The 22087-nt window shown below is 42.1% G+C and overlaps 1 protein-coding gene across 2 annotated transcripts in view; it reads left to right on the top strand.

Annotated features, from left to right (window-relative positions):
• LOC148054545 (uncharacterized) overlaps positions 1-21649 on the top strand; it is an 83753-nt gene extending 62104 nt beyond the window's left edge. For both annotated transcript variants that reach the window (XR_015706416.1, XR_015706414.1), the window contains 3 exons: positions 17223-17340; positions 17999-18059; positions 21392-21649. The gene's annotated coding sequence lies outside the window, so the exon portion shown is untranslated. The remainder of the gene's footprint in view (positions 1-17222; positions 17341-17998; positions 18060-21391) is intronic.
• Positions 21650-22087: the final 438 nt, after the last annotated feature.

Raw genomic sequence — 22087 nt, 5'->3', positions numbered from 1 at the left:
TTGATAGGATTCTATTTTAACTATATTATGATGAATACTCATAGGTATACCACGGGTATTTTGAAAAATTTTCTCTACAGGTGTCTGTATCCCATATTTGTATTATAACATCAAGTTAAACTCAGTTAAATCCTATCTCAGAACTCTACAGATACTCTTGTTTTCATTTATGATTAAAAAATATTGATGGTTTCTGTTTTCATTTTTTTTAAGAGATAAATAAAATTTATATACCTTACCTCGTAGTACATCTTCATCTCTAATACTAAGTTTATAGAACGTTAATTAGAAGTAAATAATGTACACATTTCTTTTATATATTATCTAATTGCACTTTATACTATCCAAAATACACATGCAACCTTTTTTTTTCTTCAAGATATACATACCATTTAGTTTCCACTTTGTTTAGTTTTAGTTAACAAGTAACTATTACAGATTTTTTTGCTTCACTCCTCTGTTTTTTGCTGAGGGTATTTTCCTCTCAAAACCACACTCATCCATTTTTCCATGTGTAGCTGTAGATGGGCCTCTACCGCTGGAGAAATCAGAAAAGTTGTGGTGTTCTCCTTCATCGGCAATCTCAGTGGGCATACTTTATTTTTATAGGACTTGTAGGAAATGTGGATATAATTTAATAGGAAACATTCAGTTTAGGATTTAGACTTTCAGTTAGACCTTGAAAAGAGTTTTGAGGAAACTACAGTACTTCATCAAAGTGCTTGAAGATCCTATTTCCTAAAGCATGAGGAAAAAAAAAATCAATATTTTATTAAATAAGCTGTTAACCACAAAGGTTTAGATCATTCAGCATGAGTTTTTGGACAAGGGAGAGGCAAAAAAAAAAGATGCGGAGCCTTTGTGCTCTGTGTGCCCATGGGCAAATTCCTGCCTATGATGTGCTGGAAGTTTCAACGTCAGCCATGGTGCGGTGGGATCCGGGGGGAAAGCGGAGCCACCACAGCCAGTGCCACCACCGCTGCTGTCCCACTGCCACTGTCCCACTGCCCAGCCTCTGCTGTCGCTCCTGCTCTGGGAACAAGTACTAGAGGGTCTATAAAGACAACTGAGCTTCTGCCTCTTTCCAGCAAGAAGGATTACCTCTGCATTTCTTCAAACTCTGCAAAGGTTGTGGTTTAAACACCCTGTTTAACCCTACGTTAGTACAGGTCTGTTGAATATTGAGTTGGATCTTTTTTTTTCTTTCAAGCAGAACAGAATATAATCTGATGTATTTCTAAGGGGTTGCAACAGCTGGAAACACATCTGCTTTCTTTCCTGCACGGAGCTGTTGTATACCTGTTGTGAAGGACATGGAAGAACATTTCTACCTCTTTTTAATTTTTCTTCTGCCATTTTTCATAGTCTTACCTGTGTTTGGAAGGTCTCCAACACGGAAACTGTTAATTCACAATTTTTTGTTGCATGTTATTGGATTTGCAGTTTTGGCAGTTCTTAAGAATCGATCTTCAATCAGCAGCTTAGACATTTTCCCAAATGCCTATATTCAGCTTGTTGAAAATATTATACATTTGCATAATGTATGCTATAGATCAAACAATTCAGTTTTGCAGGGTTTTTCTGCGGTTTCTTGCTGTGGAAGGATCACAGTTCTGGTCAATCTACAAGTGCTTCAGTGTTTCCTACCCTCTGTCACAGTTTTCTGTTTCACTGTGCATTATTAAGGCCCTTTTAAACTTTGTCACCTAAATGATGTCCCAGGTGATTACTCAGTGGCCTTGCGGTAAAGGCAGCTCTGGACTCCTAGTCCTCTTTTCGGAATGGTAATAGCCAGTTTAAAATCCATTAAATTATATATGTCTAGTTAAGGTTGATTCCCTCCATATTCATTACTTTACATTTATTGACACTGAATTTTGTCTGTTATTTTACTGCCTGCATACTCAGAGTGTGTTCATCAGACTAAATGTAGATGAACGGCATCTGAGTCAGCCACCGTGTGCTCCCATTATAGGCAGTGGAGAGAAAGAGGCATTTCTAGGGTTGTGATTCCTCCAAGTCTAATGTATATATCTCAAACAGAGCAGGGGAATCAAGCCTTTAAAATGCCTGTTTCTCTCCACTGAGTATGAAAGGAGCCTCAGGTGACTCTCGGTTTCTCTAACAGCTATGTTGTAGATGTCCGTGGTTAGGTAAGATGAATCCCCCGTGTGTCCTGTTGCGAGCTGTCTCTGCTACATTGCAGTCACCTTTTGTTTATACTGCCCTAAACTATTTTGTATCATCAACAAACTCTGCCACGCTGCTATTCACTTTTCTCAGATGATTTATGGGTAAATGGAGCACACAGCTTCATAGATGCTGGTGGGACTCCTCTGGAAATCTCCCTTCTTTAAAAAAACGACCTTTTGTTCCTACCCTTTGTTTTTGACTACAAGAGCTTTATTTATTTAAAAACCTTTTGGGAAGGACCTTGTCAAAACCTTTTTGGAAACACAAGTATGCTGCATCGACAGCACCACTGCAATCTGTGCTCTCACTGACTCTTTCCAAGGAGCTCAGTGGATTTATGAGGGAAGATTTTCTCCCTACAGAAGTCAAAGTATTTTTTTTCCAATTGTATCATGTTTGCGCAGTGTCTCTTATTTCTACACTTTATCATAAGTTTCCCAGGTCACTGTTCCCAAGTCAGAATTACAGGTCTGTAGATATCTGGACCTTTTCTAATTTTCTTTTCCATAAATGGGATCACATCTGCCTTTTTATTCCCTTAGCACCTTTTAAGTGGTGGGTTGTGCACTGCAGTTAGGAGTTCTTTTACAATCCTGGGGAAATATGCTATGGTCCTGCTGATTCATTACTACCTATTTTATTGATCTGTCCTAAATCTTCCCCTACTACATTTGAGCCGCTCCTATTTTTTTCTCACCAGGAAAGCCCATGCAATGGGAATCTCTCTGAGATCCTCTTCCGTGGTTACTGAGTCCACTTAGCTTTTCTCCTTCTGGAAGCCCTGTGGGCCTTATTGATTACCTGGCAGGCTGCCAGCTCGCAGCATGTTTGAGAACAATTTGACTACTTTTTTTGATTCCTTTAGCCAGTTGTCTCTCAAAATGCTTTTCTGACCTGCCTCCTTATGATTTTACCTTTTGCTTACTAGAACTTATTCTTTACCGGCCACCTAGTGATTTGTCCTCTATGTTGTTTATATCGATCAAATATTTTTCTTTCTTTTTGTGTTGTAAAAGAAGAACAATATTCTGTTCACAGCGGATTAGATTAAGTGAAGCAATGACCTTCATTAGGCACATGTTATTTCCTGATTATTATGGTGAAGAGGTAGTTCGCCCATTTCTGCTCACAATCTATACTTTCGGTAATGAGAAAGAGAATAATTTCCATTAGTCTGAGATGGCCGAATATAGGCAGCACAGGTATTTGTGCTCTGGTACCCTTCCTTTCCATGCCATTTTTAGAACGCTCTCTGCTGCATTAAAAAAAAGAAGAAACACCTTTCATTTTTAAATTAATTGAGTTAATACTGTTGTCACAAGAGAAGAACTTCCTCAGAGGAAGGTCAATAATGTAATTAGCAAAACGTAAATAAGGAAGTGCTGCTGACGAACTAAGTTGCTGGCCAGTTGCTTTCCACAGTATGGCTGTTGGACCCGTGGGGCTGTGGGTGAGGTGGGTGTAGCCCTCACACCGAAGGCCAAAATCTGCCCTTAGAGAGCACGGTGATGGAGGGTTAGAGGCAGGGTCTGTCCTTTGGCTTGGCTTGTGGAAAAGACAGGATTTGGCAAAATAGCTGTTGAGGCTGAGTATCTGGCACTTGAAATTCAACACATACTACAATTTGGTTTTATGAGCATTTGATCTTTTGTAACTTTGCATCCTAAGTGTGCACAAAAGACATTGTTTATGTTCTGTGTTTCAAAAGTTAGTTTGTCATCAGATATTCATTTGTAATATTCAATGTTTTCAATTTGTGCTTTGATATTCATTTGCAGATATAACCTTATCTGAAGCCTGAAACAACATATAGTCTACTAATTCACACTCTCAAATTTTTTATCTTAATGAATCCTCTGATTTATGGAAGGTTTTTATGGAGGGAATCATAATTAATTTGGAATAATAGCCATATTTGAAAGTTTGGACCTTTGTCTGTGACAGTTTATAAAGACAAAAATCAACAGTTATCCAGTAAATTACTAGCAATGAATTGTTGTCCTTAAATACCACAGGAGCAGAAGAATTGCCATGTTTTAACAGGCCACTAGTCTAATGAGTCCGCTACCATTACTTGCACAGTGGCCAATACCATATGTTTCAAAGAAAGGTTCAACAAATCCTATGAAAATATTATGTAGTAACCCACCCACAGGAACAGTTCTTAACTACTGACAGCTAGTGCCTGATGTATGGCCTCAAACACAGCAACAAAAATCCCAAATGGTTTCACTTGTCGTTTCCCAAAATGACCCCTTTGAGTACCTGAAGGGGTCTAGACCAACACCTGGGTTCCACCTGCACATTGTGGTTTTGTTTTTTATTTTTTAAAGAAGTGTTAACGGCATTTCAGGTATTTACTTGGTATTTTCAGAAAAAAGCCACTTGTATTTGTCTCTGTAACAGATACTGAAAAGGCAGTGAAAAAGGGAATTTCCCCACAGTTCTATGGGAACAATTGAACCATGCCATTAACAGAGGGAATGAAGTCTATCCTACCTCCTCATTTTGGCTTCTCAAACTCCAGCCCTTCTTCCATCAGAGCACAATAGGGTTTAATAATACAGCTACCTTCTCACTGCTGCTAACTGGAATAAGACCAACAACTAATTTTACATACAGAAATGTCATTTTCCAATTGCTAAGCACTATTATCTTTCAGTCACTACTATGCAGAACCATTTTCATTAACAAGCCAAAACCTCTGGGGATTTTTTATTGCTTGCGACCCTTTTCCCTCATATGATTCAATTCTCACCTGGCTCTATAATACCAGACTGTAAACTCTAATAATTTGGTCGTGACGAGCACATCTTTAGGTGTTTGAATGCTCTAAGCTTGGTTTTCCTGATGTTCATTGACTAACACGTGGTTCCAGATTTTACTTAATGGCCTATGATTGTTTCTATAAATACATGTTTGGGCATGGATTGAATACATTTGGCGGCACTACTTAAGCATGGATGACTGATGGACCATTACGAGTCATTGACTGTGGAGAAGGTTAATCAGACAAATGTTCTCATTAACCTGAATCTGATTCTCCTCTTCATTATTGAAAGCCAGATAATTTTCATTTTCACTGTGAAGTTAAGGAATGAGCTATCTTATTATAAAATATGTTTATATACATATTAAGTGTGTGTGTAGTTTCTATGAGACCTTTATAAAATAAGGAATGTATTGCACAAAAGCATTATGTACTGCTCTGCAATCAGAAAAAAAACCCTAGTACATGTAAATGAACAGAAGACTGTTCTTTTCCCGTGTACAAAGGCATGAAAATGCTTTTCAGAGACTTCTTTTGTCAGCTGATGACCTTGATGGCTCTTCTTCTTTTCTACAATTTTTCTATTTTCTGTGTTCTTCTTTTTTTCTTTTATCCTGCCCAATACTTTTTCATTGTTTTATCTTGATGTTTCATTTTTCTTGGGCTGCTTCCTTGCTTAAAATACATGATTTTCCATTCCCTTCAGTGGTGGTCCTCACATTATTTTATCCATCCTCTTCCCAGTCTTGCACACAACCTTAGTTAGTGATCTCATAGGTGGCACACTCTTGTCTCCTAGTAGTGTATTTGTGTTTTTAAAACAGATCTGCCCATTGTGAGCTTTATTTCTCAGACCACTAGGTAAAACCCTATTTATTTATCTTACGTGGCAAACAGGCTATGCCAATATTCCATGGGGAGTAGTATGTAGATAGCAGGTCAGCTCATTCCTTGTGTCATTCAACAATGACATAGTTATTTCTATCATTTTGAACTATTAATGGCAGTGTGCTACATGTGGGAGAGGGAACAAGACTAAATCAGTCCAGGGTGTCCTCTTTCTTTGCAGTCATTGGACTTCCCCATAAGATTAATGTTTTACAGAAAGCTGGAAGCAGTAGTATCTCTAGCATGTCCTACATGCATATGGGGATGTCAAACCATAATTTAAATACTTAAAATCTTGTCTCTGCTGCTAGCTGACCCTGTCAGGATCTTAAGTCTCTAGGCACTTACTTTTCTGCCAGTAAAGTCCCTAATTTCTTGAATGATAGGTTGGCAACATGACCAACACTGTCTCACTGCTGAGAGTAGCTAGGTATTCTCAGATAGGCACTGAACATGATCGTTTCTTCTATCAGATCAAGGCTTTTATTTTTTCTCCAGTCAATGTTTCTTATCAAATAACTGGATAATCCTGAAAGCAGAAACTGGAATGCAGTCCTCTTCCACTCCTACTCCAAGTGATTAGATTAGAGAGTAATTTTTTGGCTCGCTAGCCCAACAGACATGTAATCATTTCATAAAAACTGGAACAATTTACTGGGAGAAACTGGCAGAGTGCCATCCAGTTATATGCTGGTGGCCATAACAAGATCTAGGTTAAAATTGCCTTGGGCAGACAAGAGTGGCCAAGGCTCCCACAGACCTGGACAGGTGTCCTTGCTGCTCCTAGAAAGCAAGAAAAGCGAGAAGGTCGCATCAGCAGCTTCCTGGCAGTGAGGGAGAAGAGGCTTTCACCCCCAGCCCCGTCGTGCCAGCTAGGTGAGAGGGCTCCCCATTCCTTCTGGTGGCTTTCCTAGATCCCATTGAGAGGCATGTGGACGTCTCCACGTATTCAACGGGGAGCCTAGTTATCTAACCCAGGGCTGGTTATTTCTGCAGGGACCAAGATCTTGGATTCATCCCATGTAACAGCCAGCCTAAATTATTGTCTGGAGTTCTCCATTGACTTCAGAGGATCCTAGGAAGATTTTTGTTCCTGGCTAAGGTTCCCAAAGTTAGTGGGATGAAGCCAGCCGAAAGTGCCAAAAGTTCAGAATTGCAAAACACGATATTGCAACATCTAAAGCCTTTTGTGGACTGATCTGCTGGGGAAATTCTGGTTAGGTAAACGCAGTGGTGTTTTACAATTGACTTTAATAGCCCTAGAAGTCATTTAAAGAATTCTGTACAAAAGCTAATGCTGCTACTCTAGAAGCAGGTATTAACTGCCTTTGCTCCGATAATATTGAGGGATCAAAGCCATTCCTCCTAGGTCTTGCTGTAATGAAAGATGGGTTTTAACTGTTCTTTAAAAGCAGTGAATCTTTTCAATTCTTTTTCTCCTAAAAGCTCTTCCTATCAGATGTATTTCGATAGTTAGAATCATGTCCCTGTTTTCTTACTAAATGCTCCTATTTATATGTTAAAAAACCTGGCAGGTTTGCAAGTACTGAAAAAAATCTCAAGGGGACAGCATTTTTGAAATGGAATGGGATTTAAAGTGAGAATTCATGAATATCCCTTTGGCTGGGTATGACTGCAAATCTTACAGAGATCTGTGACATGCTCTTATTCAGCAGAGTCCAGCTGGGAGCCGGCAGGTTGTGTCTGTGCAGCCCTTTGCTCTCCGCATCGGTAGAGAAGAAGGTCAGCTCTTGAGCCCAGCTTAGCCCAACCTTGTGGTGGGGAAGGAGGTGGGTGCTCTGGTGCAGGTAGGAGAGGGGGCTGGTGCTTGCATGGTGCCTGTGGATACAGCTGGAGAGCAGGCTGTCTGCAGGGGTTCATAAAACCTGGATCACTTTCATGGAACTGGGCTACTGTCAGCCTTTTGGTTTGATTCTTCATGAAGAAATTCAAGATTGTGGAAACCTCTCTGAGCTCGGCACTAACACACACATCACTAGACATCTGTTTTGGCTTTTGCTGGTTTCATTATCTATTAATACTGACTCTATGGATGTCTTCAGAATACAAATCACCATATTGCACCATGCATCCTTAACACAGGAACCAATTATAGTCATTGCCAAGTCAAAAACATCTGCCTGAGGGAAGACCTTGCGGGTCCAGGGCATGAAGGTGTTGCTGTGAGACAGACCAGTGACGGATTATTCCAGCGCTACCCTGTTATGTGGCTCAGCTCAGTTCACTTCATCTGATTGTGCCTCCATCTTACTTTTTTCTACAGTGCCCTTAAACCAATGGATTAAAAGGGCTCCAGGAGCTGAGAAGGGCTGGGAGACCTTCTGTCAGCTGCCATGGGATTAGATCAAGCACTGCAAGGGCTATAGGGTGGTAGGAAGGATGGCAGCACTCAAGATACTGGTCCAAATTTGTATGCCTGATTGAAAGTCACTAGAGCCTGAGAACATACACAAAGATAACTCATTATTATACTTAATGGGAGGTTGGTTGTATTGCATCAGGTTTCCTGTACGTTTCAGAGTAGCTGGACAAAGGAGAGTCTTGTCGCATCAACAGGCATCATCTGAAAGCCTGGAAATACTTCTGTATAAAGAGAGATGGAGGGACCACAGCTGCTTGATTCAGAACACAGATAAAAAAGTAAATGTATGAATAGAGTCAATATGGAGTGGAAGATGCACAAAATAATAAATATTATAGAAAATCAAGGTCTCGTATTTATTCTTGAGCATAATGCCAAAACAAGGCAATTTGAAATGGAAGTGAAAAGCAGCATGTCCTGAGTGTTGCATTATTAATTTATGGTATTGATTGATCCATCAAAATGAAGGATTTATTAAAAATAAAACCAAGGAAATGTCTCCATATGGAGAATGAGAAGATCTAAACCCTGTTAGACAGCACTGGATGACACAAGCCACAGGAATAAACGGCAGCCCCCTAATTAATTGGTAGTGGGTTTCTTGTCCCTTCCTTTTGTCAGCGATCTAAATAGGAGTCTGAGATGGCCAGATCATTTCTCTGGTCAGGTGTTGCAATGCTGTACAGACAGGTTTAGGCATGATTTTGCTAAAATGTTCAGTACAGCTTGTGTGTACCCACATTTCCAGCTAAAAGATATTTGACATGACTTCAGTTGCATGCACTGTGGTCAACCTGTTGTCAGCAACAGTTGCTTTTCACAGCCTAAGCAATACTAAGGAAAGTGAATTTGGCAAGAAACTTAACTGAAGAGGAGTATACTCATTCCTGAGGTAACTCTACCGACCTCACTAGAGCTCCTCCAGAGTTCAGTCTAGCCTTGACCTGTTTTTCTGTAGTTCGCAAGTTGTGCGGCTGGAGAGCTGCTTCTGCTTCTGCTGTTCCATCCATCTTTGTTCAAAGTAATAACAAGAGAATTAAAAAGGGTTCAGGGAAGGGTGACAAACATGATTGGAGCAGAGGAAAACTCTCATATCAAGGGAGATTGATAAGGTTGGAGTTGTTTCCCTTAGAGATGAGACAAATAAAAAGGAAACATAAAAAAGGAGACAAAATAATAAATAGCCTAGAAGGCCTCATCCACACACCCCTTGTGATCTGCTAAAGGACCTTTAGACGTCCATGACAACATAATCAAATTAAGCTGCTGCTACCTGCCTCTCCCTGCCAGTTGGCTGCACAGTTGGTTTCTCTGCCCTGCGTCTCTTTTGCCCTTCGGGGTATAAAGGCTGAAAACCATTAGTATAGGGAAGGTTGAGCAGGGGCAGCTGTTGTCCCTCTTTCCCACCCATGAAAACAGGGGTAGTCACAGAAAGTCGGAGAATATTCCAAGCCAGAGGAAAGGGAGATACTTCTCCACATAATACACAGACATCCATGGAGCCAGGCAATAAGTAATGTTTGAAGAGATTGGGCTTTGTATCAAGACTTTACTGGGCTATAAGAGTTGCTGGTAAACTGGGTGCAGCTGTGCATGCTGGGAGAGGCTGCACGGTGGTTTGTCCATCCTGTGACCCAGGCTGGGTGCCCTGGCAGGTGGTGGTAATTAGAAGGCTACTGCCCTCCTTGCCTGTTGCTGTAAACCTGCCGCTGGTTACTGCTAACAGGTATGCTAGCATGTTTTCAACAACTTATGGCAATTGGGGCTTAGGGGGAATCCTAATGTGGCACATTCATTATGCCACCTCTGCTTAATGCAGGGGATCTCATAATGTCTAATGCCAACCGTCTGTCTTCTGTTGGGGTGGGATGGACAGGGTGGGATCATGGGATGGACCATGGCTGCAGCTCCTGGGTCTGCATCTGCCAGCACCAGGGCCATACGGCCACCCTGAATCCATAACGATTAATTTCTTCCCCAATAGGGAAATAGGAATCCATAACAATTAATTTCTTCCCCAATAGGGAAATAGCTCCTACCTTGACTCCAAAACCAGCTACGTGTTGTCCAGAAAAGAAGTTTTTACAAATCATTTCATTTTAGGGAGGGGTCAGTGCTTTTAAAAGGAGTCCTCCTGTGCTGTTTCAGACTCCATCCTTTCTTAGTTACATCTCGTTCCTATGCCCGAGAAGACCACCTAGTACCTTTTCAGATCATTTAGGGACTAATGTAACACCAAATCCATCAAAGTTTGAAAGCCATAAATGGAAATAGGCTATAATTACATGACATGTATCGAGCTTTTCTAGCAGCTCATTGCTTTCACTAAATGAGGGAGTGCTCTGCACCCTGCCATTCCCACCTCCACCTCGGGCCCACCGCTGGTGTTTGCCTTGGGCTCTGTTGAGCTGATGGGACTCGCCATGCAGGCAAAAACCTAGGAATAGTCATCTGTTGGGATGGCAACCTGAACTGGCTGACTGCAGCTGAAGCGAGTGATGACTGGGTACTGCTTTTAGTTGCAAGACACCCAACTTACAGTTTGGGGTTGGTTTTTTTTCTGCTTGAGATAATTTAAAATCTTTTATATATCGGTTTTCTACAACCACTTTGATAAGCAGGTAGGTGATATGGCATTGTACGATGCAGCTTTCCCAGATGCAACTAGTCCAGTCTCCCTGTTTAAAATATGCATTGATCCCAAAGGAGCACACACAGCCCGGAGCAGGCTGACTGTACCCACTGGCTGGGGCACTCACCTGGGCTGACAGAGGTCTAGATTACTGTTTCTGTATCAGTGTTTCAATATTACACAGTAAGTTGCTTTTATTTGGATGAGCAATTTGGTAATTGATGAACTGATTAAGAATCTCTTGCTATGTTGGCACTGCTTTATTTCCAAGAACAAAGTTTGGACTTGCTCACTCTTTTACAGCTAGGAATACCCTGTTTCACGCTACAGGGTTATAACACGCATCTGAGAAACAGGAGACCTGCCCTCCGCTGCTTTCGCTGCTGAAGGAAAAGTTCATTTCCCTTAATTGCCTCTTGCTTACCGAGAGCCTGAGCCAGCAGGTAGGAAGACTCCTGGCTGCTCCCATGGGATGTGCGGTTCCCTGGATGGGAGAGGGGATGCACAAAGACAGGCAGTGAACGTGCTTCCCAGGGAAAGGCAAGGCTGGAGTGTCTGAGGCTTCAGCCACACTGGGGAGTTAGCTGCCTGAGTCAAGCCGTTATCCTGCATCATCTGAGCGGTGAGAGTTGACGGAGCGTGTGTACGTACCCCATGGTCAGTGTGGAAAACAGTATCTCACAGAGGGATGAAAGTGGGTCAGAGCGAACACAGTTTCTCACGCATTTGCAGGAGACTGGCAGCAGAAACATGTAATCAGTTACCACGGTTCAGTTGGTGTTTGGTAACTCTGGGGGTGATGGTGAGATATCATGAGACTAAGTCCTAAAAACACGCCACCTCATGCCTCTGTATTTCACAGGAAACAACCATCATAACAATCTTTGAGGACTCACTCAAACGAGTTCCCTAAGCAGTCAATGATAGCACTGGCCTTTCTCAGTAAATTCAATTTTGTATCAGTGTACTTCATTCTCTGAATTTTTCATTTTTTCTTGCATGGCTTCAGCAGCAGTGGGGATGGAGAGTGCCACATCCTCGCCTTTTGCTCGGTGGTTCGCTCACAGCACACCTGGGTTTGTAACCCGGCAAGCCCCAGAAATGGTAAAAATGCATCTCTTGTGCCTGGGCTGGGTACTCTGGCTGGTCCCTTACAGCCCAGCAAACACCTGCAGGGGCAGCTGCGGGGAAAAACACGGTCATTTGGGAAATGGGAAGGGCCAAGGCAGGTGCCGGGGCATCAGGACCGTCTTGCAGGGACAGAGCCCTGGAGATGGCGGTGGATCCCCGCTCCCAGCCTGCTGTGAGATCTGAGAGTCTGGGGCTTTTCTTTTTAACTTCTCTTTCTTCCTTAGAGAGTCTTCGAATTCCAGGAGTTTGTTCTTGTCTTAATACAGAGGGATTTACGTTGATCGTTCTTGTTAACAGCGCTAATGGGAATTTTATTCTTAAATCTCCTGTGTTTTGAAGAACCATTTAGTTTTCAAAGCAAACTCAAATTTGTAAGCATTCATGGGAAGAAAAAACCACTAGACTAGCCTCTGCACTGCCTAGCTGATGTTAAACAACCTTCTCTGATTAGCTTTTAAAAATTATTTTTAGCTTAAGTATGTAGTGTAGAGCCCTAGACACAGAGCTTTACGGTGCTTATCACTTCAAACATGATAAAAACAACCTCGCCCCAAAAAGAACAGATTGTAAGTGTGTAAGGGACTCCCTTTTTTCCTTCTGCAGAGAGTCTTTACTTTTAATATCAAAAGGCTTGGCTGCAGCAATTCCCCGAGCTGCTTCAGCCTGACTCCAGCGATGGCTGAGGCTGCAGGTGAGCTCCCTGCAAAAACTGGGGCACCCCCAAGTTCAAAGCGAAGCAGCTGGAGCTGGATGGGACGCACTCTGCAGACATGTTTCCTTTCATTATTTTTTAAATTCCCTTTACTATATTATTTTGCTATATTTCTATTCTATTTTTCTTCCCACTTTTCTGACCCAATTAATGTTGTTTCACTTGAAATGGTTTGTACCCTTGTTAGAGGGGATTTGGAGAGAGACAGCAGCTGTAAAGTAGATGCTGGGATGCTTTATCTGAGAGCCCTCGGTGACTGCCCTCTGTGTTCTCAGAGGCCTTTGTACATACTAACCTGGCTTAGGTGAGTTTATCTAAGGAATGTAGGCAGTAGTACAGATCTCAGTTTATGGGGGACTGGGTGAATTTGGGATGCTTATGTGAAAATCGAGTACACATGTGGACAAAAATAATAGTAGAATACAAGACTATGTAAAGGAATTGCTTTCCTAACACCCAGAGGAAAGTAGAAGGTTAATGTAACCTAAAGCACAAAGGATGAGCTTTCTGGTGACTGAGTGTAGGAATGCTTATTTGGGCCCCAAATATCAGGTTGCTAGGTTTTTTTCAATTTTAATATATATGAAGAAAAGTTCATTTGCAAAAGCAAGTGTAAAAGTAATAATGTCATGCAACAATTGCAATATTTTTTCTGGTGAACTTCTGAAATTTAGTGTTTGTATTTTTTTTTCTTTTTGTTTAAAGCTATGATTAAGAATATATAAGCTTTTCCATGCTAACCTCTGGCTCACGTCTATTGAGCTGATGTCTTGCATATTTGTTCTTTTCTGGAATAAAGTCACTTGCTTTTAGACTGAGCAAAGTTTTCTCAAGGGGTCTTCAGTAGGAAAATGACAGAAAACATGGCATAATCATCTTCATATCTTGTGAGATTTTCCCAACTTGAAAGATTCCTAAGCCATTCTTCAGAATATGGATGCAAAGGTTAACTTATAAAGATATCTGGCAAATTATTTTTATAATGGCATTAGGAAACTGCCCTGCATTGCTGCAAGTGAAGAGGGATGGCTATTTACCACTCCTGCCCTACCAGCCAATCTCTGGAAATGTTTCTGGCCAAAACAAAAGAAGGAAGACAAGTGTAGCAATCTGTATTTGTATTTTATTAACATTCAAAGTGGGTTGCCTTTTATGTTAATAGGCTTTTAATGATTTTGCATGGGAGAATGTCCTGTTTAAAGAAAGAGGGAACAGCTGATAAGTTCAAATATAGGAAAAATAATTTAAGGTAACTTGTGTAGCATGGCAGCATATTGAAATTTATAATGTAACTTGTGCTGCCTCAGTTGTGAAATGCCCTCATCTTTATTCCACTCCATACAGTTTAGTAGTCAGCTGAAAGACTGTTGCTAATAACTGTTTATCTTTAATACCTTCACTAACAGCATTATTTTGCAGCCCGTTTTCAACACACGCTGCATTTTAGAAATAGATCCTATATTAGATCACATCATAACAGCCTCTATTCCAGAGGGCAGAAATAAGCTGCTTAAATAACTTCATTATTGCCTTTGTGAATGCTTATATGGGCAACCCTGAGACTTGTAGCTTGTTGGACGATGGGGGGGATTGCTGAAGTGTGGGCAGGTGGCCGTGTCTGCTCGCTGTTGACAGCGGCAATGGGGTTCCCTCGCGTACCCCTGGGGAACAGCCGCCAGCAGGACCTGCCCTGCTGTCATTAGCGCTGCGTCATTTGGGAACGCGTTGATGGGTGACGGCAGGTTTGCCTCTGACATATAGGCAATTCTGAACTTTATTAAAGCTGCCTCTCACTTGAGCTAAAGGGAGGAAGGATTGAGAGCTGGGGGGGGGGGTGTGCTAAATTCACTAAAAAGGAAGGACCTAAAATCAGAAGCACAGTAGCTAAATAAGTACAGGAAAAATAATTCAGTTGCTGCCATGCTCCTGTTTGCCCTGTCTTTTGAAAGCGCAGTGAAACTCCATACTGCACCTTTAGATGAAGGACAGAGTGGTATGTGACTTACAGCCTTACCTTACATGAGGAGGAATTGCTCACCTAATCCATCAGACAGGTAAACTGCATTGCATTTAGCCAGTAAAAGGTGGATATTGGAGGAAGCAACCCGTTAAATTACCATTTACTAGTCCTAGAGAGATGTTTCTGAAGAAATAGATCACAAAGGTGTGAGAGAGCAGCCAAGTCTCTCATCAGCTCCTGGTTTTCAGTTTGGAAAAAAGACGGTGGCGCCTGGCTCTGGGTGAGTCACATGGCTTAGAGTAAGTAAGTCCCTTTAAAATCTTCTTATTGGTCACTGCACAGACGTGAGCCATGTGCGCTACACGTGTTGTGCGTCACGTGCAAGTGGTATCTTGGGTGCTGTAGGGGACTTTTCCACAACCGAACCCCCAAAATGCCTCCTGGTAAGCAGGAGCCGACCCAAGGGCAGAGGAGAGGCTGCCTCCACCCCAGGACAGCCTGCAGCAAGTGCACGTGCTCTCAGCCACCCCTTCACCAGCCCTGGAAATGAAGTGGGGTTATCCACTCTTTATTCCTATTTTTGGTTTGGGGAACTGAACCTCAGGCTGCTTCTTCCAGATGAAGTTGCATGCTGTGGAGCTGATGGCTGTTGCGGGTGAGGGTGTTGTGTGCGGGGCCAGGGCTGTCTGTCTCTTGGGACTTCAACAGAAATCCCACCTTCTCCAGAGAAAAAAAGTTGGATTTTTTTCTTTGTCCCATTTCTTCCACTCTGCTCCCACTGACAGATTTCTGCTCGAGGTTTACCTTTTGATGAACTGGTATTTTTTCTGCCAAGAAATAGGTGTTGTTGAAAAATTCCCAGTCAGTTGTATCCAGGACAATCTAAAAACTTCCCAGAGAGCTGGTCCTGGCAGCAGTGCAGTGTGTGGTTAGAAAAGCAGCTGCCTTGGGACTGGAACAAGCCTTCAGAAACAGCTCAGGGGTGTTGCAGATAGGGTGAGCGAGCAGAGTGGGGGGAAACCCAAGGGCTGGATGTCAGCGGTGGTGCCAGACAGGGCTCCCACAGTCTGCCAGGGAAACGGGGGTCATGGCATGTTTCTTGTTCATGGCAGGAGCGGGGAGGGGCAGCAGCCGAAGGGTGGCTTCCAGCGCGGGGACTTGTGGCTCTGATCCCTCATATGAACCCATAGTGGCCATAAGCTGGCGATGATGAGTTTGAAGGATGGGACCTTAAGTTTGTTAAAATAAAAAAAGGGGGGAAAAATTGAAAGCTTGACTTTGGATGGTCGTATCTCATGGAAAGAAAATCCAGGCACTGAAGAACTCCGCTTCTGCTTTTTGTCATTTAAAAATGCAAGTGGTTAGTGCCATGGCTGGCTGAAGCGCTGATCCCAAACACCATCCGCATGGTGCCTTTGGGAGGAGTGGGAGCGGCCAGCTCCCTCCCTCTGCAGGCGCCCATACTGCTGTGCCCTGTGGCAGGACCACGCTTCGCCCTGGGGCTTCCCAAAGCAGTGAGAATACTTGTGCTAGTATTAGTAAAACTAGTCTGGTTTTACAATGAAGAAAACTGGTTTTAAAATAAATCCAGGCTTTAAAAAGCAATGTGAATCAGTACTTCATTTCATGCAGTATCGTACATCTAATTTTATTTCTAAGCTAAAACATCAGTAACAAATGTAAACTATATATCAGAAAATATTGCACGGCTTTGTAACTGATGTAAATATCCAAGTTGGTTTTTTTTTTTTTTTTTTAAATTGCAACATTCTGTGTGTATTGTGCTTTTGTCCTAATTTACAATCCTGAAAATTTGTTCAGTCACATTTGGTACATACCTCAGATCCAGATCCGAAAGCACTCAGATGTCTTAACTGAAAATTCCTCTAACAGTGAAGTTTACAAATGTGAATCTTAAAACCCACCTAGCATCTCTGTAGTTTTTTTACTCATTGATACAAAAGTGATGGAACTTCTTCCACCCTTCTACAAGTTACGATAAATATATAAAGCACCGATCAGGTTTTCATCAAACCTCCTAGCAAGGATAAAAACCGAACACACTTCTTGACAGATACAGAACACTGAAAATCAGCCTAAAAGCAAAATGAAAACAATCTTAAAATCAACTCTGACAACTAAAATTTTTAGTTCTAGATGGTATCAGCTTTAGGACTATAAATGGTCTCAAAGCATATATTAATGTCACTAATGGGAAAGGGTCACATAAAATCTGGATTTTTTTATTTCAGTCAAATTGCATGACAAAGCTAGGAAAAGTTAGGCCTCTGGTGTTACCTGCTCTATGTTATGGACTTAGATGTATTTTAGCAGCAATACTTCAGTCTTAGGGCTTTGTAGAATTATGTTAATTTTCACACCATGAGTTCTATAGATCAATATGAACTTTTTTTTTTCCCTCTCATTCATACACTTTCTATGGACTGAATATCTTTCACTCTTTTTTTTTGTCATCACTAAGCTGATTAATCTAAATTGAATCTGCTAATGCAAAATATTTTTTTTTCTATTAACACACACAAATCCTTGCAGAAAGGTTCTTGGCTAAAGTATGGTGTTTCTGGTCCAAGCTGAGAGGACAGAGGAGGAGGAGGAGGAGGAGGGAAAAGAGGAGCAGGGAGGAACATTTCTCCTCTCCCTCTCGCCATGGGTGAGTATCCGGGGCCCATCCTGGGATGCTGAAGGCTTTGACTCAAATCAGACCTCCCTGGCTTCAAACTTGGCAGGAGCGGGCCCAAATACTGGCTGGTAGCTGGGGTAAGACTTAGTTGGGAACGACCCTCTGAGTTTCTTCTAATGAAATCATTTTATACTGTCAGTTTAGATGATTGCACATTGGCATAGGGACCTCAGTCTGCTTTCCCCAAATCCCAGGTGAAAATGCTTTACTCCAGCCTTTTCCAGGCTTTTAAATCTGTTTGTGGAAAACTTCCCAAGGTCTTGGGTTTGCCTTGGGTTGTGGAATATAAACCAGTTTGGCCTCTTAGAAACTGTCTGGGGAGGGAAAATATTTCCCATTCAGCTCAAAAAAAAGAAAAAAAGGTTTTTTCTTTTTCACTCAAGTTTAAAGGTAGCTAAGAGATAGAGAATTCATTCCTTAAAGTTGCCTTTTCATAGAGCAACTGATGTACAAATGTTAGCAGATTAAACAAGCTGGTCTTGCTGTATTGGAAAGCACTGTAGACAGCAGGCCTGTAAATAGATTGAAAAGAAAAAAATGCTGGGAAATGCTTGCGATAAAATTAATTAGGTGTTTAAACAGGAGGAGCTGCTTTCTGTAAAACTAAGAGTGTTTTTTAATTTTCCAGAGTGGTTCAGAGATTCCATCCTCAAGTGGAAGAAGTCCTAGAGGGCAGCTCTGATGTGTTGGTAAGCAAAGGACACGGACCAGTGAATAAGAAGGCAATATCTATTTTACAAATACATAGAGACAGCTTCATCTCTGTAATGTATTCATCATGCAGCACTAAAAGCACTTTGGCCGATGTCTTGAGGAACATTCAAGTTTTACTGTTATTGCAGTGCATTGCATGTCCTGCTTGGTGTTACTGCACACTCAGTATATCTTTTGGGCTTGTAATTGGGATGTGTTGGGGGGTGTTTCTTTATACTTAAAGAATCATGGGCCAGATTTTCAAGGAGTGTCAGTATGTCTGGCTGCAATGGAGTCAATGGCACCAAACTCCTTTATACCAGCTAACGATCTGGTCCTGTGTGCTTATAAATATCCTAATGAGGGAAGGACCCACCTACCTACTGAGAGGTTTTGTGACCTACTTCTGCAGCTCTCCTCCTCGTTTGGGAAGGCTCTGCTGGGCTTCTGCTTCTTCATTTCCTTGGTCTCCCCCAAATCTCTCACAAAAGCAAATTCTACCAGAGAGAGAGAGACAGCTGCTTCTGCATATATTAATAATACACAGCACTATAAATGATTAATAAAAGATACCACTGACTTTGAGTTATGGTGTAGTAATTCACACTTAGCTGTTTAGATGGCTCTCAGCCTTCATCCTGGCATTGCACAAGGCACCCGGGATGAATGATTATCCTGTCATGCAGACTGTTGTTTCTAGTTGCTTAAATTGAGCATTGCACATATCAGATAGGATCATACAGCTGATTATGGCACACCAGAGAGACCTTGCCCACCACATGGATGGTCAAAATCAAAATGATCAATTTTTCAAATTGCTTAATGATGCCTCTGCGGGAACGCTGTTGGCCATAGACTGCAAAGGCTCCGTCCTTTGGTGTGCTGGGGACCTAGAGCTGGTCCAAAGAGGTGTTTAAACTTGTGATAATTAATCACATGTGCAGACATTTTGGTGGATCCTATGAAGTGCATAGTGTAGAGCAAGGTCCTGCTGCTCCTCTGGTGATGGATGTGGTCACGTTGTCTTTTTCCAGCTGTTCTCTCCACGGGAAGTCACTGCAATTTCTGCTGTACCTCTCCCTGTTCTCTGTGATGTTTGTGTTTGTGTGAGGTCTATCCCTAAAAAGGGAATACTTCATTCTTAAAAAGCTTTGCAAAGATGAGGTTGTGTTTAAAAAAAAAAAAAAGAAAACTGCGAAGCTGGGGGCTTAGTAAATTAAATTGTCCATGTGTGATAGAGAACAGAAGCAGAACTACAACCTTGCCTGGTCACCTGCAGACAACTGAGCCCTTCCCGTTTACCTCCAGGTGATTCACCACATCAGATTGTCAATCAAAATGGATCAGAAGGGTCACGCCTGAAAAGTGCCAGTTTTTCCTCTGCTAATAACAAAAGGATCCTAGGGCGGCTTGCTCAGATATAGATGTCTATCAGAGCCCTAAAACCTGGGGAGGTGGGGCTTAGCCTTTAAATCCCTGTTTTCCCCATCCTCTATCACATTCTGCTGGGGTGACAATACACGGGAGATGTTTTATATGCTGTCTCCTTAGCACAGGTGAGTGAAAGGCCACAGTCATCACTGACATCCCGTTCATCAAATAATATTCAGTGTTAAAATGCTGTAGTTAAAAAGTGCCTCTGCTGATGTGGAGCTTGTAGGGGTGTAAAATCCCCACAGAAACCTTGTCCCTGATGTTGGTCTGCAAATGGGAGATGGAAAACCTGGTTGGGTTGTCCCAGATGGAAGGGTAAACTCCAAAGTATGTAGATCTGCAGTTGAAGCCTCCGCTCTTCTTCAGAGGAGAAAATGGGGCCTCAGGAAAGAGTTTGGCGCCTTTGTGCTGGTTTCTGAGTGAAACAAACCTTTCAGGGGAAACAATGCTAATAGAGTCATCGCTTTGGCACATGAGCCCTGCTGGAAAGAAAGTCTGTTAATCCCCTCTATAGTCTCTCTATTTATACCCTTAGGCTGCACATAAACTGGCCAAGTACAAGAACAAAAGCTGACTAGAAATATCTCCTGTGACTGTTGTTCTCATGAGCTATTATCCCCTTTATTAAGGATCAGGCTAAGAACAACCTCCAGCTAAGGACAATGTTCTGCGAAGAAATGTGATTATCATACTGATTTAGGTGAAACTTGGCCCTGTGGATTGCCTCTCCCTCTGCCCTCACTGCCCATGCGGTGCCATCAGCCAGGCTGGAGGGATGACCTGACCCCAGCCCTGGCCCTTGCTCGGGACCGAGCCTGAGGTCGGCTGGGCTTGCACATGCACCAAGATCAGCATCAGCCTGGAAGTACAGTTTGTCTTCTCAGCCATTACTTTAAGATATTCGGTAACATAATTTTTACAATAAAAAGGAAAAAAAAAATCTTGGACTATGTATTTATGTGTCACCTTAGAGATGGGATCTTCTAAAGAAGGGCAAGGCATGGGACTGTTCACCAGATCACTGGTGTCCTTTCTTGTGTTTCTTACTCTAATAACGGCTTAATTATAGATAGGCCAGATGAGGCTGTTGGTATTTAAAGACAGAGGATGTTTATATTCAAAGAGATGAAACCCCTGTGACACTGGAAAGATAAAGTAAAAAAGGATAATGAGATAAAGAGTGGTAAGTGTTTAGGCTTATGTCTGAGGCTGACCAGGGTCAGATGTTGGACTTAGATGTGGTGGTGCTGGATTCTTACGAGTGTGCTGTTGCTGAGAGAGCCCACCAGTGTGGGACAGAGAAGACGACTGCCCTGACGCCATTTTGACCGTAAGCTACAAAGCACAAGTATAGTCAGTCCTCTTTCTTTGCAAGACCAAGTGAAAACCAGAAGCAACAGGAGAAAGCAGAGATTTGGTAATTTCTGCACAAATGTGACTCTTTCTGGGATTTCAAAGTGGGTGAATTGGGTATTTCTAATTTTTGTAAAAGCAAGACAAATCAGAGTATGTTTATTAGGTCACGTGCACAAATCAGGCAATCCTGAATCTGGAGGAGGGAAAAGCAATCCACTTCAGAGTCAAGGCTGAGGCATGCTTATAGCTTATTCCTGGGTGAAGAAGAGGGAAGTTGGAGAGCCTATTGTCCACCATGCTGAAGACTGTCTCTTTGGTCTTGACTGTCTAAACCCACAGCTCATCTCTTGTCTGTTAAATCAGGAATGGTCTCCTAGAAGGGTGTCGTACAGAGCCACCAACACCCATGTAGGAGCTACAGTAGCAAATATGGGAGGAGAACCAGTGGGAATGTCCTGCCTGGTTACTGTAAGAATTTCTTTCTCTATTGAAAAAGGTCTATTTAAATATTTCATAAGTTTTTTTTTTTTTTCCTGAGAATTCAGCTTTAATTGAAGAGGGATATCTGGAAAATGGAAGTGGTCTTCCTGAGCCAGCTGTTTGTCAGCCTTGTTAGCATCTCTGTGAGAAGGCACTTCTGAGAACAAGCCTTGCTCCTTTGCAGGTCTTCCAATGTCTTCCTGGCCAGGCCTTAGCTGATGTTGAGCTTCCTCAGGGGGTTTGAAATTGGCCCCCTTTCACTTTCCTTCTGGCCTCGGCTCTGCATTTTGAAGATGCGTACTCACAAGATAAGACATCACATATTGCTCACTCCTGCTCTAGCACAGACAGCATTTAATATTAATCTTTGTTTACTCAACAATAAATGTTGTATTTAATCTAAGATCTGTTAAATTTAATAGTGATAAATTGAGTACTTTCTTAATGTATGTTCACATTCTGTCTTAGTCTATTACATATGTGCTGTACAAATGTGATGCATTGGCTTTGTAAACACCCAAATAAAGACAAGGAGAAAAAAAGCATTTGCAAACCAAGTTACTTTTCTGTGAAGTAATGGAGCTGTGAGAGCTGCAGTTCATCCCGTGCAAGGCTGAGGATGGCTCAGCTGATCTAATACATCATCACCCCTGGTATGACCCCCCAGCTTCTGGCTGTGTTCTCCCTCACCCCTTGCACTGATTCTGGTGCTGGCTGGATCTGTAATGAGCCGGTTTGACTCGCTGATCCAGAA

This window comes from Nipponia nippon, unplaced genomic scaffold, assembly GCF_047370975.1.
Source record: "Nipponia nippon isolate SJK-2023a ecotype South Korea unplaced genomic scaffold, ASM4737097v1 scaffold_3, whole genome shotgun sequence".
Lineage (NCBI taxonomy): Eukaryota > Metazoa > Chordata > Aves > Pelecaniformes > Threskiornithidae > Nipponia > Nipponia nippon.
This window is presented reverse-complemented; position numbering and strand designations above follow the sequence as displayed.